Source organism: Mytilus californianus, unplaced genomic scaffold, assembly GCF_021869535.1.
Source record: "Mytilus californianus isolate M0D057914Y unplaced genomic scaffold, xbMytCali1.0.p SCAF_8, whole genome shotgun sequence".
NCBI lineage: Eukaryota > Metazoa > Mollusca > Bivalvia > Mytilida > Mytilidae > Mytilus > Mytilus californianus.
In genome coordinates, this window is record NW_026262734.1 from 67,944,459 (window position 1) to 67,956,719 (window position 12,261).

Here is a 12,261-nt window from a genome sequence, read left to right on the forward strand (position 1 = left end):
AAGAACAATATGGGGGAATTTTCAAAACTCTACATGCTCATGGAGTTACTTAATTAACTCTTCTTTGAAATACTGCCACTGATGGGGTCAAAATTTTTCATATGGTTCCTATACCTTTTTGTGTAAATTTCATTGAGTAAACAATGCAAATTATTTTAGATTTTAAAAGAAATCAATATGAGAATCTTTCTCTAAGGGGGCTGACTTAAAATGATAAACTGATGAACATATGATGCAAATATATTTGATGAATCCCCTTTTTTGTTTGCTCTTTCTGTTAATTGATCAAAGACAATTGACTTTATTTTAAATCTGTAGGGTATAATGTTTTTGACCCGTCAGTCTGTTTGCTTGTCCATCAGTCTATCTGTCAGTCCTGTTCTTTTCATCACAACTCCTCTGAAACCTCTAGAAGTAATGCTCCTTTGAACATAGAATTTTGGCATAAATATAATGCTGCAACAGTATGTCATCACAACTCCTCTGAATCCACACAACAGCGTTTCATGAAACAATAGATAATAAGAACATAATATGTAGATGTGCATAGCAGCAGGAAAATATGGTTCAATTTTTTGTTGAGCTTGCGACTTCTGTCGCAGAAAGCGAAACATAGGGATTGTGATCTGGAGGCAGCTGCCTTAACTAACTACTTCAAAGCTTAATATTTAAGAAAGGTAGAAGACCTTCATACTTTATATATACTGTAGATGCCTTATGTTATGAAGTTTCCGTCTGTTATATGCCCATTGTCCTTGACCTCATTTTCATGGTTCAGTGACTACTTGAAAAAAAAGTTAGAATTTTTTGTAATGTTAATTTCTCTCTTATTATGAGTACACTTGACGTCAACCTCATTTCATGGATCAGTGAACAGACCTTGACCTCATTTTCATGGTTAATTGCTCAATGTTAAATGTTTGTATTTTGTATAAAAAGGAAGATGTGGTATGATTGCCAATGAGACAACTCTCCACAAGAGACCAAATGACTCAGAAATTAACAACTATAGGTCACCGTACGGCCTTCAACAATGAGCAAAGCTCATACCGCACATGTCAGCTATAAAAGGCCCCGAAATGATTTGTTTTTTATACGACCGCAAACATTATTTTGCTGTCGTATATTGGTATCACGTCATCGTCGTCGTCGTCGTCATCCAAAGACAGTTGGTTTCCGGACAATAACTTTAGTATAATCAAATAGAAATCTGTGAAATTTAAATACAAGGTTTATAACCACAAAAGGAAGGTTGGGATTGATTTTGGGGGGTATGTCCATTAACCATTTTTTTATACATAATTTAAAGCAGTGTAAGGGAGGTAATTCAGAGACATCATTTGAATTACATCCCTTACACTGCTTTTTAATTATGTATAAAAAAGTGGTTAATGGACAATTACTTAAGACAATTTAAAAGAAATGCATATTTATAAAGGAAGACCAGTAAAAATATCTGCAAATGTTGGATATTTTTTTTTACCAAAAAATCCATATGAAAGATTTGACACCATATTTTAAATTCTATTATAAAATAGATTAAGTTTGCACTATGGTAAATTTAAATGGGTAATTATGGTTGCAAACGCCAATGGAAATTTGAATTAAGATTATGACCATATCTTGAGGGAAAGAATTTTTTGGGGGGGAAAAAATGGGGGGAGGTGAAAAACAAATTGGAAGGGGGGGGGGGGGGGGGTAAAAAGAAATTGTGGGGTTGGTCAATTTTTTTTTCATTTCAGATTACAGAAATTTAAAAGAAAAATTCTTCAAATATTATATTTTTGGCAAAAAAGTGGGGGGGGGGGGGTCAATACGCAACTGCATAGTGTATTGCACAAAAGCAAAAAATTGAATATAAATTCAAATCATATAATCAATTTTAAGTTCTTTGACTACAGTTATTCTGTGTCAGAAACCTATTATGTGTCAAATATTTAATTACAATCCAAATTCAGACCTGTATCAAGCACGAATATTGTGTCCATTTTTGCCCCAACTGTTCAGGGTTGGACCTCTGCAATCGTATCCAGCCGCGCTAGTCAAAGCAATTTATTTTAAACTATAAACAAAAGGTCAACAATATTTGGTGTATGGAATGATTGCAAGGTGTATATGTCTGTCTGGCAGGTATCATCTGACCTTCTCTTCATTTTCATGTTTCATCGGTCAATGTTAGGTTTTCCTGGTTAAGTTTGTTTCTTAGATACTTTAAGCAATAGGTCATCTATATTTGATGCATGGAATGATTGTAACGTGTACATGTCTGACTGGCAGGGTTCATCTGACTTTCACCTCATTTTCATGGTTTGGTCTGTTTCTTGTATACTACATTAGCAATAGGTCAACTATATTTGGTGTATGGAACGATTGTAAGTTGTACATGTATTTCAGGCTTGGTTTTTCTGACCTTGTCCTCATTTTCTAAAATCATGTTAAGTTTATGTGATACGTGTGGTAAAAGTTTATACTTAGGACTATCAACATAAAATCAATGGTCAGTAAAGCAGGCGAGGCATTTCAGCGTGTGCACTCTTGTTTCTGAAAGTAATGCTCCTTTGAACATAGAATTTTGGCCTAAATATACTACTGCAACAGTTTGTCATCACAACTCCTCTGAATCCACACTATAGAATTTCATGAAACTTTGTAGATAATAAGGTCAAAATATGTTATTGTGCATATCGGCAGGAAAATGTGGTTCTTTTTTCTCTAGTAGTATTGCTCCTTTAAACAGAATTTTGATGCAAATATACTAGTGCAACAGTTTTTCATCGCAACTCCTCTGAATCCACACAAGATAATTTCATGGAACTTTGCAGATAATAAGAACAGAACATGTTAATGTGCATATTTGTTTTTCATTAATTATTTTGTACATAAATCAGGCCTTTAGTTTTCACGTATGAATTGTTTTACATATGTCATTTTGGGGCCTTTTATAGTTCACTATGTGGTATGGATTTTGCGCATTGTTGAAGGCCGTACAGTGACCTACAGTTGTTAATTTCTATGTCATTTAGTCTCTTGTCGAAAGTTGTCTCATTGGCAATCAAACCACATCTTCTTATTCTTATATATCCATAAGAAATTTTGATCAGTAGACTTTTGTAGGAGTTACGAGTCTTTAAATTAGGAATCTTGTGATATTTTGTTTGCACAGTGACAATGTTGTGGGGTATGTTAGCGTGCTCACAAAGGTTCTTTGATTTTGGAAGACCTAAAAGGAACATTGAGAAATTTACCAATTTGATATGCACCTTAAAGGGGCAAGTACTCAATGTTTTTATCATAATATTTCAATTAGCAAACTATGAATAAAAGGAAATATGGTGTACACATCAAGGAGACAGCAATACAACAAAATGAAATAAGAGATACTTAAATTCATATTATAAGGTAGCCATGGCTATACTGTGTTGTGTTTTCTCAGCAAATTCTGGACCAATGGTTTCTAAACAAAATATTTAATAAACATACCCTAATGTTCCTGGAATTTCAACAAAAAACACTCCTTACCTACTTAAAATAACAATAGAACTTCAGTTTACTGATAGATGCAGTTGAGGACTATGCTAGAAAATGGGTAAAGCGCGAACCAGTCAAACCAGAACTGGACACTTTGTCTGAATGGATCAAAGCTATTCGATCATGCATTCAGAAGCGCATTCAGAAACTACGATGTACTATGAGAACAAGGGTTTCTAACCCATTCAAGAACCCGGAGGTTGTGGATGCTTTATCCTCTTTGCATGACAAATATGTCGTTGTGTTAGCAGATAACGCCTCCAATAATATTGTCTTCGTATGTAAAAACCATTATTTGCAATGTCTCTCAAAAGAGCTTGGAACTAACAGCACAACTGGTAATCCTACCTATTCTTTATCATCATTTACAAATGATGAAGTTTTACAAAATCACAAATCGGTCCTTGTTTCATTTGGTATTAATCTCAAAGAAAACGAAGAAAATCTACCGTCATTATACTGGATACCAAAACTTCACAAAACTCCGTATAAAGAACGATACATAGCTGGATCATCAAGATGTTCGACTAAACATCTTTCTAAAGTGTTGACTACTATTCTTTCTACAGTAAAAGATGGCCTTCAAAAATATTGTGATGAGATATATTCAACAAGTGGTGTCAATCAAATTTGGATTCTCAAAAAATTCTAAAGATCTTCTGCTAAATCTTAGATCAACATTAAGACCTTTGATTTTTCTACGCTTTACACTACTATTCCCAATGCTCACTTGAAAGATCGACTTCACCATCTCATTAAACAGAGCCTTTTCTATAAAAATGGGAATCGTAGATATAAACTTCTTGTTGTGGGTTATAATAATTCTTATTTTGTGAAGAACCACACTGATTCTATCAGAAACTACAGTGAAGATGATATTATCAAAATGTTGGACTTTTTAATCGACAATATATTTGTTGAGTTTGGAGGATTGATATTTCAACAGACATTCGGTATTCCAATGGGTACTAATTATGCACCCCTTCTGGCCGACTTGTTTTTGTACTCGTACGAAGCAGAGTTCATTCAGAACCTTCTAAAAGACAAAAAGAAAAAGCACCTTGCAAAATTCTTAAATTTTACTTTCAGATATATTGATGATGTCCTATCACTAAATAACCCATATTTTAGTCAGTACTTGCATCTCATATATCCCAGTGAACTTGAAATTAAGGATACTACTGATACAAGAAGGACTGCTTCATACCTTGATCTTTTCCTCAATATTGACACAGATGGACGACTTCACACTAAAATCTATGAAAAACGGGATGATTTCAACTTCCCAATTATCAATTTCCTATTTCTCAGCAGTAACATACCCTCTGCTCCGTCGTATGGTGTTTACATATCTCAATTGATACGTTATGCTCGTGCATGTTCACACTATACTGACTTCATAAACAGGAGTGTGCTCCTTACGCAGAAACTGCTCTAACAGAATTATAAGGAGGAAAGATTAAAAATGACACTCCGTAAATTTTATGGACACCATCACGAATTGGTTGATTTATAAGATATGTCTGTGTCCAAACTTACTAATGACATTTTTACCACGTTTTAGGTTGTGGTTTAACATCTATGTCGTCTGTCTGCTAAGTGCCGAACGTGACCTATTCCCGAATATGACTGTTAAACCGAGTGGCAATTTGCATTGCTATACGACGTGTCTCGGTATTTTGTACATCCAACATTCATGTATTTATTTTTGATGTTTCTGTTATGGTTTCGGTTGGATAATGTGTTATGTCTTATCGTTTGTAGTCCAAATAATTATAAAATTGCCTTTCAATACCATCATTGTCATATTCCCGAATATGACTGTTTTACCGAGTGTGAATTTGCATTGCTATACGACGTGTCTCGGTATTTTATACATCCAACATTCATGTTTTTAATTTTGATGTTGTTATGGTTTCGGTCGGATAATGTGTTATTTCTTATCGTTTGTAGTCCAAATAATTATAAAATTGCCTTTCAATACCATCATTGTCATGAAAATTGTTTGGACTGGTATTGTGAAAATATTTGTATAAAGTTCGAGATTGCATGTTCGTTACGTAAGTGCGTCACTGTTTGTGATATCCTGTTGTGTCTGTCGTTGATGGAAGATGTTCGATGTTGTTCTGCGGTTTGCATGTTGTGTCGACTATTATATTATTTGTTTGTGCGTTTCTCTGTGATGAGTATTCTTGCGTATGTTTGTGCTGTATTTCTGTCACGTAGTGTTGTCATTTTAGCGATATTTTTAACATTGTCATATAAGCGGGAGGTTTGGCTAGCCATAAAACCAGGTTCAACCCACCATTTGTTTTACAATGTCCTGTACCAAGTCAAGAATATGGTAGTTGTTATCAAATATTTCGTTTCTATGCATGTTGGCGTTTGTTTTTGTTGCACTTCAGTGTTTTTGTTGCACTTCAGTGTTCCTGTTGTCCCTTTGTTTTCCTCTTATAGTTGATGTGTTTCCCTTGGTTTTAGTTTGTAGCCCGGATTTGTTTTCTCTCAATCGATTTATGACTGTTGAACACTGGTATACTACTGTTGCCTTTATTTATATATAAATTGAATAAATAAAATACTAGAATGTGACATTTTCGCGAGAAAAGCCTCGAGCATAACCAAATTGAAAATTAAATGTATTCAATGATCAGCTAAACCCCTCACTAAACTCATTTCCGAGAATATGTTTTAAGTAAACTTTGAAATATGCAATCCAAAACCGGTCCTAATAAGACTATTTTGTTGGATAGCTTTTAAGAACAGAACAAATGTCTGGATACGGATAATATATAAGCTGGGTTTCGTTTTTAGCCGCATATGTTTCCAACACAAAGATAAAAATTTTCCTTTATTTTCCATCTTTTTCAAATTTGGTTGATTGATTTCCGGTCTGTGCTGAATTTGATTATTTTTCAATTAAAAACAAAATGAAATGCAAAAACATAACAAGAGTGCACATTTTACAATGTTGTTTGATAGAGTGCAGCCTTTGATTTTGTCAGTTTTTATGGACTTCCCCCTTTTTGAATTTACCTTGAAGTTTGGTATTTTTGTTAGTATTTTTTTGGCAGCCTACTTTTGTTGCCTGTTTAACTGATCATGATAACGTTTTAAGATCAAGTTTTTAATATAGATATCATATTATATACACTTTACATATTCAAGATCAATGAAAATAAAATCGAGGTCAAATGAACCCCCGACAGGAAGACATTTACACCTTTTATACACCAAATAAAACTAATTAATCTACTACAGGAAAGACAAAAAGATAAGGCCTTTATGCGTTTCCGTGTTTGAAAGTGTGTCTAATAATAATGATCCTAATAGACATCCATTTAAAACAAATATTAATCAAGGTGGTTGCACTTAACAACAACAAAATTAAATATCGAAAACTGAAATCAACAAACAACATTGTACAAGGTAATACATAAATTTGACATCGAGACTTTTTAGATTACTATTTGTTAAGATGTCATCGGCATCTGCAAGCATTTGAAAGGCACAAGCGCCAATTTCTTGTCATTTTTGTTACAGAAACAAAATAAAATGGAAATGTGAGGAATGCGATATATTAATGTGCGATACTTGTAAGGATAAAATCCACGAAAGAATTAAATCTACAAAGGAGCATGAAGTGGTATCCTTTGACATTGTTGCTGGGGATCCATCTGCCTCCACGGCCGTTTCATCTGATATAGTTTCATCAATTTATAGCTCTTATACAACTATTGTGCCAGTAAATGTTTTGCTATGTGCAGATGATGACATCGTTTACATTCTTGCAAATAGAAGGCAAGAGAAACTAATGAAGGTAAAAATGCTGAAAGCGTCAATACGAACATTGCTGTCGCTTGATGAATCTATATTTGACATTGCTGTAAACAAAAAGGGTGAGATTTTTTTTACTAATCCGTCTCGAGAAGCCGAAAGTCCAATCCGCATGCTGTTAACGTCGAGAGAAAATCACACTGTTTTGGACCCTTGGCCGATGATGTTACTTGCTTTACACCTGAATAAGGATGACGAATTGGTATGTGGTCCGCGTGAACAAGGGGATCCGTTTCCACTTCATGCAGATTTTTCTTTGCGGCAAGTTGTTATTTTTGGATGCGATTACAAAAGAAAAATGACATTTGAGGTTGATGCTAAGGGAAGAAAGCTCTTTACATATCCAGCTCGTATCCGTACAGACTCCAAAAATGTCAATTATATCGTTGATTGGCTACACAAAAACCAGACTGGGAGGATAATTTCAATAGATAGAAATGGTCGTCTGAAATTTACATATTGCGGACCTACCTATTTTGATTTTTTCTATCCATCATCAATTGCTGTTACTCCAACTGATAATATAGTACTGGCTGACCCTGTCAACGAAGCTTTACTAGTTTTGAATTCGAATGGAAATCTTATTGCACTATAGTATGTTCATAAGATGAATATTACATTTCCTTTGGCTCTGTGTTTTGACAGCGAATGATTTTTACTTATCGGTTGCTCGGAAAAAGAGGGTGCGAGTGGAATAATTCACGCAGTAAAGATTACAGATACACTCATGTGAATTATAGAAAATTATCATTTGAAGACTTATTTTTTCGTTAATCGTCTGTTCAATTAACAGTGGAAAATCTGGTGTCAAAACATTACCGTCTTTTCGAACACTCAGAAATGGAATTCCCTTTGATATCTTTTTTGCGTGGACGCTACTAATTATATGTTATTTCACAAGAAAACGTTCTGGTTTATAGCAATGGTGAAATATGAATAAAAATAAACGTATCATAGAATGATATCAATTTACTCTTAATATTGCAAACGATATACCAGTTTAAGAACGACAGGGTATAGGAGTTTTGAGTAAAAGGTTTGAAATATTGCTCTTGCAATAATTTCCTATTTGTATTCTTCTGGTAGTATACGTCACTGGAAGGTATTGAACCAAGTTGACTTCATCCCTTCGGAAGTTTTACGGTCATGCGTTGGTTGACTGATATGGAATATCTGTGTCACTGATTACCACAATGTTCCAATTGTCGTATTCACGAAATTGTCCTCTTTTCCTCGATTTTGAAATAACTGAATATTCTTAATATAGAAAGTTTACTTACCATGAGAAACACGACGTGTGCCACTTATGGAGCAAGATTAGCTTACTCTTCCGAAGCACCCGAGCTATCCCCGGCATTTTGGAAGGGTTTTTTGTCGACCAATCATTAGTTTTCTGAAACACGTACCTTACCGGATATTACAATAAAAAAAACGTATACTGAGAATCATCGAGAAGACCGCACATAAATGTACAAAATTGGAAAACAACCTAATCTTAAGATGTTTAAAAAAAGAATTTTTTTTTCAAATCATAATGTTTCTTGTAAAAATAATTTCCTTTTTTTAACCGGAAGAGTTATAACATATGCACATAACAGTATAGTTGTCTCATTGGCTCTTTATTTTTATATTAATTTTAAATCGTTATATTCAAAAAAAAAGCAACAAAAAATGTGTGTCGTCCGTCTTCCTTCATATGTCTCTTCCGTTGTCGTCCGTTAATTTTTCAAAAATCGCCTTCTCTGAAACTACCAGGCCAATATCAACAAAACTTTGACACAACCAAGATTATTTTCTTTAAAAGCATGTCCTTCAAAGAAATATAGCCGCCATGTCTAAAAAAAAAAAAAGAACACATAGTGGTTTAAATGTAAACATTGTTTAATATCTTAAAAACCATTATCGATAATCGAAAAATATCACGGTGGCAAAAAATTTCAGAATGTGGAGATCTACTTGCTGTCCAGTTTTATCAAAACTGTTAGACGACACCTTATATTATAGGAGAAGATGCCCTCCATTTATGATTTTCCCCATTTTTTATTTTTGTGTTTTAATCTATCTTGAAAAGTTTAATAGATAGAGTGAACTATAAAATGAAAAAAGATCAGCAAGACGTGATCTGCAAATCAGTCTAATTTTCGAAATGGTCAGCAGTATAGAATTAAAGAGATGTGGTATGATTGCCAATGAGACAACTATCCACCAGAGACAGCTTGCCATCATAGACAACTTGCCACTAGAGACCAAATAACGTAGAAGTAACATTACAGCAATTATAGAATACCGTACGGCCTCCAACAATGAGCAGAACACATACAGCATTGCCTGCTATAAAAGGCCACGGCATGAAAAATGTAAAACAATTAAAGCGAGAAAACTAACTGCCTAATGTTTGTACAAAACAATAAACGAAAAACAAATATGATACACAGCAACAAACGACAAATCGTTCATATTGACATGTATCTATTTTTTTTTTAATTAATGCAATTTTTAAAGCAGAATCTTAACTTAACTTGTCGTTGTTGTTTGAATGCTGGCCATTCCATAAGAAAATGAATTCTTATATTGAATGTAAAGAACACAATTTACAATTTATTTTATCTTTGTCAATATTTTAACGATCCTGCTAATTCATGAATAGTTATTTAAAAAATTTTCAGTGTAAAAAAAAATTCACAGTATAAAGATAAGTTTACCGTTTTAAAATATTTCAAAATTTGAGATAAGTCCGTAATTTACCCTTTTTACTGTAAAAGATTATCCGTCCACGGCAATTCTACTACTTTTTTATTGAAACATCTTTAATATCATTAACATTGAGATGATTAATACATTCATTCAACTGTTTTGCAATTTAAAATACAACAAAAGAATTACATGTGTGTGCACCATTCTAAATGCACTGCTTTGTTCTGATTGATATTTCAGTCCGGGAAAACACGATTCATTAGTATTTTTGTGCGTCATGCCGACCTGACGAGTCAAGCACTTTCCAACTGATATTTATAATTTTCTTTATGAACTGTGTTGTTACACTACTGTCCCAGTTGAGATAGAGATTTGGGCGCTCGCAAATATGTTTAACTCCGTCACAATCTGTATGTGTCTGTCCAAAGTCAGGAGCCTGTAAAAGCATATGCATGACGATGTACAATGTAAGTATCGGCAGAATGTAGGACCATACGATAAATGTATAGCAAAACATAATTAGTTATGTTTTGATTTATTTATCTTGCTACAGTGTTAAATTGATAACCTATAAGAATAAGTATGTTAAAAGGATCAATAAGTTTACAAAGATCGTATCTTAATTTACGAGCTAAACTTTGAAACCAAATATTTGTATCAATGAAAAAATTAAGAAAATGTTTTTAATAATTTATGGTAGCGAATTTCTGCTTCAATAATTTACCAGACGACTAATATCCATATTTTGCTTTTTTGATGAAAACTATAACAGACAGGGGAAAAGTGCAAACTGCAAAAATTATCAGCTACATAATTATGTATTGCCTTACACGACGATTTTTATAAATGTTTGGTGTTTTGGGTTATTGTTCAGAAAACTGTATTCGATATAATGATTTTTTTACATATTTTGTGCCGTTTTTGGCGAAACATAAAGAGAAATATGATCAGCAAAATATGTTTTACAAAATTAAATAAGTCACCATGATTGAAATCGTTAATCATCTCCTTACTTGAGTTGTTGCCCCTAGTTCACAATTTTAACATTTTATAATCCATCAATGCTGTATCTATGTGATCACTCCGGATTTTAAGATGGTGCAGATTTCTGAGTTGAAGACATATCATGAATCTAATGTTGTGTATTATGACTTGCAGAAAGTTTACATGCTATTTTAATCATCTATAGTGCCAACTTTTAACGTGTTATTTGCCCTTAAAATTAAGAAAAGACGGACTGAACAGCTGCTAAATTTTAGATATGCACTTGCATTTATTATATATAAATATATATGTAATAGATTATTATAACTTATTTGAGCAGTTGATTAGAATTATTAAATTATTTGATCAGTATTTGAACATGGGGCGAGGCATAGGGACATGTGGATAGATATTTATGTTATCCATTCATTGAATAATCGCACAACACATATACTGTTAAATGAAATTAAATATTCTGACAAAAACCAACCTTATCTCAAAGAAGAAAAAACATACTTTTAAATGAAATAAAATATTCGAACTAAAAAGCAAGCTTATCTCAAATGAAAAAAAATATACAAAGATATTTCTACCTCAGAAAATCTTTTCCATGGTTAAAATCCATAGTTGATGGAAGTGGGTCTTAAACTGGATAATAATTTGATCAGTGAAAATATTCAAATTTGAACAGTATCTGACAAAAGATGAAGCATAAGCATGACGACAACACTGTGATGACGTAGGGAAGGAACCATAAAATTATTTTCTCTTTGTGTAGGACGGAAATAATAAACGATTATCCCATGAAATAAAACAACAACTAGAATGACAGTAAGATAAGGATACGAGACATCATGAAAAAACAATTACTAGACACGTATACAAGTTTACTGTTATTGGCGTCTACTCTTAGATTAACCACTAAAAGACCTCTTCATCCGACCATACTTAAATAAAAATTTCAATTCAAACAATAAACTTTCTTTTTTAAAGTCCCGTGTGTCATTTTTAAGGCACCACCCAACACCTACAAAGGTAAAGGAAAAAAGATAACAAAAGTATAACTGTGAAGTCCTTATGAACTGATTACTAGTATTTATTTCAACTGGGTCATATTTTTTTCTACGAATTAAGATTCAGATTTCAAATACTTATTGTAGACACCTTTGAAATATATTTGTGAGAAGCATGACATTCAGACACAAGGCTTATATCCAA